Here is a 14,456-nt window from a genome sequence, read left to right as displayed (position 1 = left end):
GCCGTCGGTTTGAAATGAGTTTCCGTTTTGAGAAAACCACCCTCATGATAGATATTGAGGTCCAAGAAAACCATAGACCTGTTTGACATCTGGTGAGTGAACTTGAGGAAACTGTTCTGATTGTTCAGCCATTGCATGAACTCAGTGATGGAATTCTCGTCCCCCTCCCAAATTACTAGGACGTCGTCAATATAGCGTCGCCACGTTTGTATTCTAGTTCTGTAGGGGTTGTTCGGATGGAGGATTTTGGAGGACTCCAAATGATGGACATAGAGTCCTGCCAGACTCGGAGCAAAGGTGCTCCCCATGCTGGTCCCATGGCTTTGCCAGTATAGAGTTCCCTCGTATTCAAAAAAGTTCTTTGTGAGCGCTAAAGAGATGCATTCCATAACTACCCCTCTAGGGGTTTGGTATTTCCAATGGGTGGAGTGGAGTACCTCCTCAATGATCAGAAGTGTCTCATCATGAGGGAGGCTCGTGTAGAGACTCTCCACATCCAAGCTCAGTAGCATTTGTGATTCAGGGTCAAATGGGTGACTCTGCAACAGTTGGAGTACTGCCTTTGTGTCCCTCAGATAGGTATCAGTAGCCTGTACAAGGGGTCTCAAGAAAGCATCAGCAAACTTGGATAGGGGTTCCAGAATGGATGAAATGCCGGATACAATCGGGCGTCCGGGTGGGTTCTCAAGGTTTTTGTGTACTTTCGGTATGGTGTAGAAGTACGGCGTGCGTGGGTTCTTTTGGACCAGAAATTCTGACTCTTTTTTGGATAGCCAGTCATGCGCCAGGGCCTCTTCAATCATTCCTTGTATCCTTACTCTAAGGGACTCGGTAGGGTCTACAGCCAGGACTTGGTAGTTTCTGTTATCGGCTAGGAGCCTTCTGCATTCCCTGTCGTAGGCAGAGGAGGTCTGTATAACCACGGCTCCCCCTTTGTCAGCTGGTTTAATGACTAGGTCTTTGTTCTGCCCGAGTTCTTTGATAGCTTCATTTTCCACTTTGCTGATGTTTTGGAATACCTTCTGTTTGGTATCCAAATTCTTTAGTTCTTGCATGATTGCCTTTTCAAAAGCCAAAACCTCAACCGGAAGTTGACTGTCTAATGGAGTGAAGTTGATTTTGGTCTTAACCCTGTGTCTGTGGTCTCTGTCGGTGGTTCCTTATCCTTAAAGAAAGCCCTCAGTTTGATAGTTCTTATGAAATCCTGCATCTCTTTGTGTAACAAAAAAAGGTCAGGTTTGTTTGTTGGGACATACCCTAAGCCCTTATTCAGTACTTGTGTTTGTACCTCAGTAAGTGGCCACGGAGTTATGTTGATCACTAGGTCCCTCTCTTGCGTCAACGAGCAAGAGAGGGACCTAGCTTTCTTTAAGGATAAGGAACCACCGACAGAGACCACAGACACAGGGTTAAGACCAAAATCCAACTTCACTCCATTAGACAGTCAACTTCCGGTTGAGGTTTTGGCTTTTGAAAAGGCAATCATGCAAGAACTAAAGAATTTGGATACCAAACAGAAGGTATTCCAAAACATCAGCAAAGTGGAAAATGAAGCTATCAAAGAACTCGGGCAGAACAAAGACCTAGTCATTAAACCAGCTGACAAAGGGGGAGCCGTGGTTATACAGACCTCCTCTGCCTACGACAGGGAATGCAGAAGGCTCCTAGCCGATAACAGAAACTACCAAGTCCTGGCTGTAGACCCTACCGAGTCCCTTAGAGTAAGGATACAAGGAATGATTGAAGAGGCCCTGGCGCATGACTGGCTATCCAAAAAAGAGTCAGAATTTCTGGTCCAAAAGAACCCACGCACGCCGTACTTCTACACCATACCGAAAGTACACAAAAACCTTGAGAACCCACCCGGACGCCCGATTGTATCCGGCATTTCATCCATTCTGGAACCCCTATCCAAGTTTGCTGATGCTTTCTTGAGACCCCTTGTACAGGCTACTGATACCTATCTGAGGGACACAAAGGCAGTACTCCAACTGTTGCAGAGTCACCCATTTGACCCTGAATCACAAATGCTACTGAGCTTGGATGTGGAGAGTCTCTACACGAGCCTCCCTCATGATGAGACACTTCTGATCATTGAGGAGGTACTCCACTCCACCCATTGGAAATACCAAACCCCTAGAGGGGTAGTTATGGAATGCATCTCTTTAGCGCTCACAAAGAACTTTTTTGAATACGAGGGAACTCTATACTGGCAAAGCCATGGGACCAGCATGGGGAGCACCTTTGCTCCGAGTCTGGCAGGACTCTATGTCCATCATTCGGAGTCCTCCAAAATCCTCCATCCGAACAACCCCTACAGAACTAGAATACACACGTGGCGACGCTATATTGACGACGTCCTAGTAATTTGGGAGGGGGACGAGAATTCCATCACTGAGTTCATGCAATGGCTGAACAATCAGAACAGTTTCCTCAAGTTCACTCACCAGATGTCAAACAGGTCTATGGTTTTCTTGGACCTCAATATCTATCATGAGGGTGGTTTTCTCAAAACGGAAACTCATTTCAAACCGACGGCCAGAAATTGCCTCCTCAGGTTCGACAGTTTCCATCCGCGTCACCTGAGGGAGAACCTTCCCTATGGGCAGTTCCTCCGCCTGCGTCGGAATTGTAGCGACCTGGCGAAATATAAATGTCAAGCAAAAGACCTCTGCACCAAGCTTAAAGAAAGGAAGTACCCAATCCCTGTTATTCAGAAGGCTATGAAAAGAGCCAGAAATAACAATCGTGAGTCCCTCCTTGAAGACAAACCCACATCCGATAACCAGATGAACAGAACGGTCTGTGTAACCACCTACAGCCCGGTCACCAACCAATTGACGAAACTGGTTAATAGGCATTGGCGCACCCTCACATGTGGCACACTATCCCTGGAGAAACCGATGTTCGCCCACAGACGAGGCAGGAATCTGAAGGACATCTTGGTCCACACAAGGCCAAAACCACCAAAGGCAGAGCAGACAAGACTTAAAGGGGTACAGGGCCACCATCAATGTGGCAACTGCTGTCACCTCACTAAGAAGAGCCAGATCCTCTCCTTCGCTAATGGGACAAGCTGGGAACAACGAATGTTCACAAATTGCAATAGTAAGAATGTGGTCTATTTGATCACCTGTCCCTGCGGCAAGGAGTACGTGGGCATGACCACCAGACAAGTTAAAGTCAGGATAAATGAGCATAAGAGCAACATTAGATGCAAAAAGGTAACCACAAAAATGTCAGCACATTTCCTGGAACTTCAGCACTGTGTCAACGATGTACATTGGACGGTGATTGAACAACTTCCCTCAGACGTTGGTCTGTTGGAAAAGGAGCAACGTTGGGTGTTCCGGCTGGGCACCGATGGCACAGGGCTTAATGACTCAATTCCCTGGAGCCAATTACGTTAGCTTCTGAACACTGCATGAATGATATGATGAGTGACACAATACTGTAACCCATTTCTGTCAAACCAGCGTCTTCAGGGTTAATATGTCATAGGGAGCGCCCGTGCGATCATGTTTACATTTATGACCCTTTAAGGATTCTCTTGACCCTAGCGGTACACCCCTCACCACTGAGGGGGTTGTTTAGGGCCACTTGACTTGTTCCATTGCATGTATACAAAACACCCTACTACAAAGTATCCCTGGCTATTTTACCTGCACTCTGCTTCTCTATTCCAAAAAAGACAATGATTGAGTTAGCCAGTGAATATTAATTTTTTGATGTAAATTGCCATGACTTAATATGCCTAAACTCCGCAAGTTAACACGTTCGCGCATGCGCGGCGCGTCACATGCAACAGACCTCTAGTTACCACAACGGGTGCTGCGCATGCTCGGTTAGCGCACCACTACCGCAACACCGGCGCGGCCCTGCACATGCGCGCCTGGCATTTCTCTACCTTGGAGCCAGCGCGTCCATGCTCTGCGCAGCTCCGGGACTCCTCCAAACAGAGACCATGCATTTACCCTTATATGGGCCCTTTCCGCTTACAATTAACCATTTTTCACTAACCAATTAACCGCACCTGAGGGTATAAAATGCGAACCTCCGCCTTCACAGTTCACTTCCAGCGGAGCAGCGTTGAGGGGAAGGCAGGCATTCGGTCCTAGCAGTCATCGTGAGTAAAAGCCAGTTGAGACTGAGGGTGTATTTTCACTCACAAGTAACCTGGCTTTTTAATCTCTATTTCACCTCCCTGAATACCGCTATTTACTATCTTTTAGGTTGCTGACTGGGCAATGAGGAGTGATACCCCCAATACTACGCTAAGGCTCATGGGGCCATCCGCATTTTGAACTTAAGTAAGCTTGTACCACTACAAAATACCATCTTTTCATTCCCATTTATACCAGGGAGATTGCATGTATGTATGTACGATTGTGTCTAGAATTGTATGTCCCCCTTAAATGTCTTTCTCTCGCAAGGTACCAGATCCACAGTGGAGTTCTGCATACTTACCATTGTTATAAAAGGAATCCCCCCCTTTTTTTCTTTTTCTTGTTTCCTGGACATCCGACTAGCAAGTCTATTATGTTCCTGGACATCCGACTAGTTTATTTACTATGTTTTTCCTTTTCAGATATTTCATACGCCAATTGGGCGCAACAAGCATACCATCACTCAAAACATTGATAGGTACATTACACATTGTTTTTATATAATAATATTTTTTTGAACACTTTCACATTCCATGTGAGTAAGGTGAGGATCATAGTGCATATCCTCGTCCTGAAGAAGGAGTCTTGTACTCCGAAACATGTTGACACTGTTGTTGGTTGATATACCCTAGCACGTATTTTTTCAACCAGTCTTTGCACTTTTTTACTAATACCAGCCAGGGACTGAATAAAAATTTATTTTTTCCTTAGTGCCAGGTATTTTTTATTCACTTTTTCACCTCACCTCACTCACATCACGTAAATACACACCCTCACATAGTTCACTGCCAAGTGCTCCTGCGTAGTCGTTCTGTCGTAGCACGCCGCATCCCGTAGAGGGGTGCGAAGGCCCCGATGATGAAGCATGACACCAAGGGGCCTGTTGGTGTGTGAGGGGCATTTAAAAAACACGGTGTGTTCCCCATCCCCATACCAATCAAAATGCTGCAATGCAGCATTGTGATTGGTCGGAGTGCCGTGGTTTGGTGCTCAGCCAGTATTGGGAGCCTGGGCATTTTCTCCACCCAAGCTGTAATGCAGCCTGGGTGGCGTACATGCAAGGTGCGCGTAACTGTTTCGGGCCGGCCAAATTGTCATTGCGAACTTACAGAGTGCCCACCACTCCTCCTCCCTGCTCTGAGAGCTAAGCAGCCCCGCCAAGATGCAGCAGCAGGAACAAATAAAATGATATTAGCACAGAGTTATTATCTTTTTATTTTTCCTTTATTTCCAACGTGTCTCTACTTTAGCTGAGGAGCCGCCACTGAAAGAATAGAGTATGATAATTCTTGTGTACATGTGGTCTACGAAGCTTAGGACTAGACACCACAAATGGCAACAAAGGTCTTCACAAGCCATGTCTGTTCAAGGGGCACCCATCTGCATTTAGCCTACTTCAATGTTGCTGCCAAGCTGCAAGCATTGAGTAATTGGCTTGCTATGCATTCCACATACCTATATTTTACATTAGCCCCAGCAGCATAGGTAAATTGAATGGCACCTAACCTCCACCTGGGAGGGATGCAAGATGTAGAAAAGGTCACTCCCAGGAGCAGGGCAGCAGTGACGGAAGCAGAGATTCTATGCCTTGCATAAACACCAAAGGTGCAAGGGAGAAGTGAGGCAAAGAAGAGTAATAAAGGACACTAGCCCCCAACAGTGTGCGGCAAGCAGGCACGGTCCAGTGACACACAAGGTGACCAGAAAACCATGAAATAAACAGAAAGATCCCGTGGGGGCAGACATATTCCATGTTGTGAATTTTTTGTCAGAGACAGCTTTGGAGGGTTTAGCGTACTGGTCAGCCAACAATTTTTGATCGGCTATTTCAGCGAGCTAAACTCAGGTGGATGGTAAGCCATTGGGCATGCATCCAATATTGTGTAAGTTACTAAAAGGAATCAGAGTAGCTAATCGGCCTAAACCAAAGAACTCCTTATGGAATATTTCAGTAGTTCTTTCATTATTTGACAAATGGCCAGCTAACGGGAAACATCCTTTACAACGCAACTTTTACCACGCAGTGCTATTACAACGCAGGTTTTACAATGAAAACCATTACAACGCATTGAGCTGGGGGGCGCTCTAGGATAGGGAATAGATTTAATTTACTATCCAACACCTTCCCTAGTGTCCACGGGGACTGGAGTTGGAATAGTAAATTAAACTATTCACTATCCAGCACCCCAAAGCGCTATGCGTTGTAATGGTATGCGTAGTAAAACCTGCATTGTAACAGGATGCGTGGTAAAAGCATGCGTTGTAACGTCATACATCCCAGCTAACAATTTATTGTCCAGGAAACAGTTGACAGTTAAACTAGCTATGCTATTGTGCTTATCTACCTGCAGACGTTCTTCGGATGTGAGAGCCTTGGATCTTACAGGTAGAGTATTTACTCCAGAAGGTGTTTAATTTAATATTACTGGCAGTACGAAAACATTATCACGTAGTATTGAGTATAATGCTTTTCCCAGTAATGCTAAGCTATGCGTAGTTCAGTGTTTGAAAGCCTAAGAAGAGTGTACTCGGTCTTTTAGACCAGAAAGTTCAACGCAATTATTGATTGCATTACAGAAACCGTTAAAACCGGTTTCAGCTGCTACCATAGCCAGGTGGTTAAAATCAATCATGCAAGAAGCTGGTATTGATACCCAAATGTTTGGTGTGCATTCTGTTCGTGGTGCAATGGCATTTAAGATTTTTATGTTGGGTTCAACTGTTCAAGATATTATGAGGGCTGCTGATTGGTCATCAGAGTCTAAGGTGTAAAAATGTTATTGTAAACCGGTCAGTAATATATCTACAGTAGTATTTGATAAGCGTTAAACGAGCAATAATCCGAAGCCTTCAGTTCTTTAATAGAATACAAAATTTGCTAGCATTCTAGCCAAAGAATTTTCTATTTTATTAAGGACACGGAGGAGTGGATTATCTCACCTGGTTATATTTCTATGCTTGTATTATATGCCCACTCGAATGTATGTTATATTCGGTTTAACAAAAGTTACAGGTTTCCTATGTCTCCTTTATTTTCAGGTTCAGAAAATAAGACAGAATAAGAAAGAATAAAAAAGTATAAAGAATACATATCGTTCCATTTCGTTATGGTTCTTCCACGTTGAATTTGAATTCACGGGATCCACTTGCTGTTCCAAGCACCAACAAACCCAACATTTCCAGGCTGAAGAGTACCTTTTCCTTGTGGAAGGTGCCCAGGCTTGTTTAATGAATGTGGAAGCTTTGTCTAAAATTTCAGGCATTTACCATTGTTGCCGGAAAGCCTCCATGACATCAGGGACAACTGCTCAGATATCACCATCGGATGCAACTCTCCATGAGGGCCCTGGAGCATCATCGCCGACCACGGAATCATCCTGGGGAAATTGCAGCTCATCTCCAATAGAACTGGGAACCAGGGCTGCGACTTCCACCTGGGGGCCACCAAGATCACCTCCGCTAGTTGACGGGTTACCTGCGTTGCCACTCTGGGAATAAAGATGAAGGGGGAAAGGCATAGTTCAGGCCTACTGACCAGTCCTGAGAAAAGGCATCCGTCGCCTCCAGCTGAAAAACATCTGTAATTGTTGATTCAGTCTGGACTCAAAAAGGTCTATCTTGCAAGGACCCCATATTGCTAGCAGACAACTGAATTTCTGGGGTTGGAGCTGCCAATCGCTGTAATCCTTGAGATACCTGGAATTCCAGTCTGCTTCAATGTTCGCCTGTCCCGGAATGTATTCTGCTATGACTGAAATCTGATGACTCAGGCAATAGTACCAAAAGTCCTTTGCTAACTCTACTAGTAGTGACGACTTCGTACCTCCCAACTTGTTGATATATCTCATTGCTGAGATAGTGTCCATCCTGAGAAGGATGCAACAACATAAATGTTTGAGAGAGAGTGTACGGATCGCCAACAACCCTGCTAGTAACTCTAGGCAGTTGATATGGAGATTTAGTTCCCGAAGGGACCATCTTCCTCCTGTGGAGATATCTCCGCAACGCGCTCCCTAGCCCCAACGGCTGGTGTCTGACTCCATAATAATCTCTGGTTGAGAGCCGAGAATTGCTCTGCCGTTCCATGCTTCCATGTGGCCCAACCACCACTGTATCTCTTCCGGTATCTCTTAGGATAGCGGTATCAGTTCTGTGTAAGACAGACCTTTCTGAAGATGTTGGATTTTCAGTCTCTGAAGGGCCTGATAATGGAGGGGACCCGTAAAGATTGCTTGTATGGAGGACGCTAAGAGCCCACTATTCCGGCAATTGTCCTTAGGGAGAGTGTCTGTTTGGATAGCACCATTGTGAGCTCCTTCTTGAGATCCCGCAACTTTGAGTGGGGCAGGCTCAACTGAGCTGTCTGAGAATTTATGACAAACCCCAGAAAATCCACCTTCTGAGATGGACACAGGGACGACTTGGGTTCGTTGATCACCAACCCTAAGTTCTGTAGAAGGGACATGGTCATTTGTAAGTGTTGAGCAGCTAGGAACTGTGTTTGTGCCATGATGAGTATATTGTCCAGATAAACGATCATGCGGATGCTCTGTTCTCTTAGATGAGCTATCACCAGTTTCACAACCTTGGTGAAGCACCACGGAGCCGAAGAAAGCCCGAAAGGAAGGGTCAAATATTCCAACCATCGGTTATGCCATAGAAGTTGCAGAAAACGACGATCGGTGGAAAAATAGGAATCATCAGATAGGCATCCTTCAAGTCTTATCTGACCAGCCAATCCCCTTTCTTTAGTAAATCTGTCAAAAGATGGATACCCTCCATCTTGAAGTGTTCGTATGTCATAAACTGATTGAGCTCTCAAGTTTAATACTAATCTGTGACCACCACCTTTCTTCTGCACTAAGAAGACATTGCTGCAGAATCCGCAAGGCCTGTCGTCGCAATAGGCAATCACGCGTTTCTGCAGCAATTCCTCTATTTCTGCGTCCATAAAAGCACACTCTTGTTGGGAAAAACTGAGTTGTCTCGATTGAGTGTCTTGGAAAGGTGTTTGTTAAAGTCTAGATGGAACCCCTGAATAAACTGCAAGATCCACTCATCGTGTGACGGCATTGCCCAATTGTGACTTAAAAATTGGGTACGACCCCCAAAGGGTCAGAGAGAAGTTTCGATAACTCTTACCTGCAGAACAGAAATTTGGGCTTAGAAACCTGTTCGGTATCTGCCTCTGTTGAAAGCCAAGGGTATGCTCAGATGTGAGTCCCTTGCTCACTGCACCATCAGGATTCAAGCAAGCCGGGCCGAAGACGGCTGTAATGCCAGAAACCGGTCCCCGGAAGCTTGTTTCCTTTCCAGTAAAGAATTGGCTTGGTAGTTTGGTCTGCCCTGTTCCCATGATGCACTGGGCCAGGGTCAGACTAATTTGCATGTAGCCAGGTTCTGAACTGGGATGGTGCAGTGAGCTAAAAAACGGTGATGGATCAAGCCCTGATCTTTTGACTGGGTAGGAGTGTTCTGCTTAATTCAGATACTCTGTCCATCACCACCCCCCTTTTTGAATCGTTTTGGCCACCACAAGTGTGGAAGGGTATGCTCAGATGTGAGTCTCTTGCTCACTGCACCATCAGGATTCAAGCAAGCCGGGCAGAAGACGGCTGTAATGCCAGAAACCGGTCCCCGGAAGCTTGTTTCCTTTCCAGTAAAGAATTGGCTTGGTAGTTTGGTCTGCCCTGTTCCCATGATGCACTGGGCCAGGGTCAGACTAATTTGCATGTAGGCAGGTTCTGAACTGGGATGGTGCAGTGAGCTAAAAAACGGTGATGGATCAAGCCCTGATCTTTTGACTGGGTAGGAGTGTTCTGCTTAATTCAGATACTCTGTCCATCACCACCACCCTTTTTGAATCTGTTGAAAGCCACCTGGTGTATCTTTGTCTTCTTGGGTAGAATGTTCCACCTCCGATGGAATCCCAATCGCCTCTGCCGCGTCCGTAGTCTCCTCTGGGAGGACCTTGGTAGTACTGTCGGCCTGGCGAGCATCCTCTGCCTCACGCGGCCCTGTTAAAAAGGCCCGCCGGATAGACCCTTTTTATTCCAGATTGGGCTTTGTCCAAAGATGTAAAAGTGCCCACAAATTTTAAAACGTCTTTGACAAATCTTTCTCCAAAGAGATTACCCTCCGCAAGAGGGCCACGCTTAGCCGATGCTAGCTCCGTCAGATTTGAGTCCATCCTCATCAAAAGAGATTTGTGTCTCTCTGTGGAGATAGCACAATTGGCATTTCCTAAAAGGCATATCGCTCTCTGTGTCTAGCCTGCTAATACGTCTGGGTCCACAGGCATGGCAGATTCCTTTGCGAATAAGGCCATCTCTAGTATCTTGGCTAAGGGCCCTGCTACATCCAAGAGTTTGTCTTGGGAGCCTCGCCAGGCGCGGTCAATCCCTTTTTTGGGATCCTTCGCAAACTTTTAAAGTAAAGTAAAGAGGCTAGCATCGATATCCGGCGTTTACACTACCTTATTTGAGATGTCAGGCCTAGGACACTCGGAGCGCAACCTATTGAACAGTTCCTTATCGAAGCCCTTCCTAAGATTGTCGTGCAGATAGTCTGCCACCTCCGGGGCTGGAGCCGATGACCGAGGATGTACGATGTTGGCCGGGTTGAATGTGAAAGGTGTATTTCAATTTTGCAGCGGTAGGTCGGGTGTCACACCACCATTCTTTCTAGATCTTTTCTTAGGAGGAACCTCCTCATCAGTTGTATCTGTACCAGTGATGTCTGTGTCCGTGGACACTTTCTCCTTGCATTTCTCTTTCCCACCTCCGGTGTTAGGGGAATGGGACCCTTGGGCAAATTTGCTAGAGCGGCCAGCTTGGGGCCATGGCCCTGACTTTGGGTTACTGGTGGTGTCAACAGTTTGAAGATCAGCTGGAGTTTGAAACTCATGGCGCTTCGCAAAACTCTGTAATTGCTTAGTAATAGGCTTTAAGGCGGCTGCCAAAGCTTGCTGCACAGTACTAGGGACTGCCGTCTCAATGGCCCTGTTGACTGACTCCTGGATGGAGGCGTCCAGAGCATCAACAATATTATCCTCTAAGGAAGTTTCCTGTACTTCTTGGTAGGGTTCATCCTCCTCATATCTGACCCAGTCTTCCATTGCACACTTCTATGGAATTTCTATTTATATTGTATTAAATTAAATTAGTGCACGGTAAGGTTATCTTGGAGGAGTAAGGGGGAGCCAACCCACATGCACACAGCACAAATTCTTGAGTACCTAGCTCCTCAGCAGTTGCTGTAATCAAGATTGTTCCAGCCCAGTCAGGGCATCAGAGCAAAAAGCAATATACAGGGAGCGTGTGCTCGCTCCAGGGGCCGACTGCTATTCCAGACGGTCAGGCGTCACGAGTACAAGCTGTCTGAGAAAAGTTTTATGGCCCTGAGCCTTTAGACACTTTCAGTGTCGTGTACGATGTGCGTAGCCCAAAAGGAGCCCAAAATTAGCCCAATTGGGCTACGCTCGTCGGCTGATTGCGGCTCGTTACCATACTGCGGCCGATTAGCGCTTGACATAAAATGCAATCACCGCCGTGACCGGCTCTGTATTCCTGCTCCCAGCGGGAGCCTTCTTAACACTTGCCCGATCGGGCCAAATCAATCTACAAAACGCGGTAGACTCGCGCACACTGTGACAACGTAAGCAAAGCGATTGCAGAACATCAACCAGATGAAACAATTGCTTGTGCAAATAATCATACGATTGAACAGTCTTACAATAACTATATAAAAGACATGCACTTAACTCTGCGTGAGCAGCAAAGAAACAGGCTCAGGGGAAGGAAATGGTGACTCTTATGGGGTCAGAAAGGGTATGATGGAATATCAGAGCATCATAGGAAATGTAGTTTATTTTGTGTATGAAATGTTTTTCATTGGCTGCTGTGAGTTAACAGTAAAGGAAGAGAAAGCAACAATCCGAAGCCTCTGGTCCTGTAATAGAATTGCATTAGATGCGACATCTCAAGAAGTATCATGCTAATAAAGAACTCGGCATTTGCATCACAACAAGAACCCTCAATTAGACTAGAAAGATATTCTATGGGTGAGCTCAGCTGTCATGTGCTGCGGAATGTCACTACAAGACCTGAGGATCAACTGATACAGCTACTGTGACCAGAGTATGGCGGGGAGCCACTACGAAGCTGAGATGGTAAAATAAACAGGTGGGATATATCCTTCTCAGGATAAGCAACAGTCTGAGGGAATTAAGACATCTGCATTCGCTGTTGAGACTTGATAGAAATCTCCTCTTATTAGGACTGAAGTCCTTTGTGTGGCTCTCAAAGAAGTTCAGCCTCGATCCTATCTAAGTATTTCAGTATTTGCAATTTCTCCACGCCCAGCGAGTCCATACCAGGGATGGAACACAAATACGAGACAACACTCTATTTGAACATAGAATGCTGTAGTACCTTCTGGCTCAGAATGCAGTATCTATGGTTTGAAGGACGTTCATTAAAAACGTCACAGTAAACTGAGAAACACTGAGGAAGAAATAAAAGATTCGAAATAGGAGGAGGCATTGCAGTAGCCACGAAAGATAACTATTCAAGCTGTCTTCAGAGAATGTATGACGATACAACACAAACATTTACAACGCATGCCTTTACAACAGTTTTTCCATCGCAACATCCATTACAACGCATGATTTACATCGCATGCCATCACAACGCATTTTTAGAAACTATATTTACAACGCATTCCTTTACATCACATTATACCATTACAACGCCTACCATTACATTGCATTTAAGGTAAGTGTTGGATAGGGGAGGGGTAAAAATTACTATTCCCACTCCAGTGAGAGCAACAGTAGGGTAAGTGTTAGATAATGTAGGGGTAAAAATTACTATTCCCACACCAGTGAGTGCAACAGTAGGGTAAGTGTTGGATAGTGCAAGGGTAAAAACTGTGTTGTAATTGTAAGCATTGTTATGGTATGCGTTGTAGTGACATGTGTTTTAATGTCATGCGTTGTAGTGACATGCGATGTAATGGCTGTGTTGTAATGGCATGCAATGTAAAGGACGTTGCGTTGTAATGACTGCATTATAAAGGTAGTGCAATGTAATGACCGCATTGTAAAGGTTGTTTCCCGACTCCCGACTAGTGCAGTTAAAGGTATTAAAAGACACACAATTGATGGACGGAATGCAGAGCAAATCAAAAAATTCACCCACAGTCAAAAGATCTGGGTTTAATCCATCATTCTTTTGCTCACCATGCCACCCCAGTTTGGACCTGGCTATATGCAAATCAGTCTTGACCCTGTGCCTCATGGGAACAGTCCAGCCCGAACAGCCAAGCCAGGTCCTCCCTGTACTGGAAACAAGCATCCTAGGACCGGTTTTGGGGTTTCACTCCTCTTCAGCCAGGATAGCTTGATTCCAGTGGCACAGTGAGCACAGGACCCACGTCTGGGCATACCTGGCGCACTTAGGGTGAGAAAGCAAAAGACACACATTTGATGGACAGAATACAGAACAAATCAAAACATTCACCCCCAGTCAAAAGATTTGGGTTTAATCCATCATTCTTTTGCTCACCATGCCACCCCAGTTTGGACCTGGCCATATGCAAATCAGTCTTCACCCTGTGCCTCATGGGAACAGTCCAGCCCGAACTGCCAAGCCAGGTCCTCCCTGGACCGGAAACAAGCATCCTAGGACCGGTTTCGGGGTGTCACCCCTCTTCAGCCAGGATAGCTTGATTACAGTGGCACAGTGAGCCCAGGACCCACCTCTGGGCATACCTGGCGCACATAGGGCGAGAAGGCAAAAGACACAATTGATGGACGGAATGCAGAACAAATCAAAACATTCACCCCCAGTCAAAAGATCTGGGTTGAATCCATCATTCTTTTGCTCACCATTCCACCCCAGTTTGGACCTGGCCATATGCAAATCTGTCTTGACCCTGTGCCTCATGGGAACAGTCCAGCCCGAACTGCCGAGCCAGGTCCTCCCTGGACCGGAAACAAGCATCCTAGGACCGGTTTCGGGGTTTCACCCCTCTTCAGTCAGGATAGCTTGATTCCAGTGGCACAGTGAGCCCAGGAACCACGTCTGGGCATACCTGGTGCACTTAGGGCGAGTAGGTAAAAGACACACAATTGATTGACGGAATGCAGAACAAATCAAAACATTCACCCCAGTCAAAAGATCTCTGTACTGGGGTGAATATATGACATTGTTCTGCATTCTGTCCATCAACTGTTGCTTTTGCATTTGTCACCCCTAGTGGGACGGGTATGCTCAGACGTGCTCTCCA

Source organism: Lissotriton helveticus, chromosome 3_1, assembly GCF_964261635.1.
Source record: "Lissotriton helveticus chromosome 3_1, aLisHel1.1, whole genome shotgun sequence".
In the NCBI taxonomy this organism is placed as follows: Eukaryota; Metazoa; Chordata; class Amphibia; order Caudata; family Salamandridae; genus Lissotriton; species Lissotriton helveticus.
The sequence above is the reverse complement of the archived record's forward strand: the minus strand, read 5'-3'. Positions refer to the sequence as shown.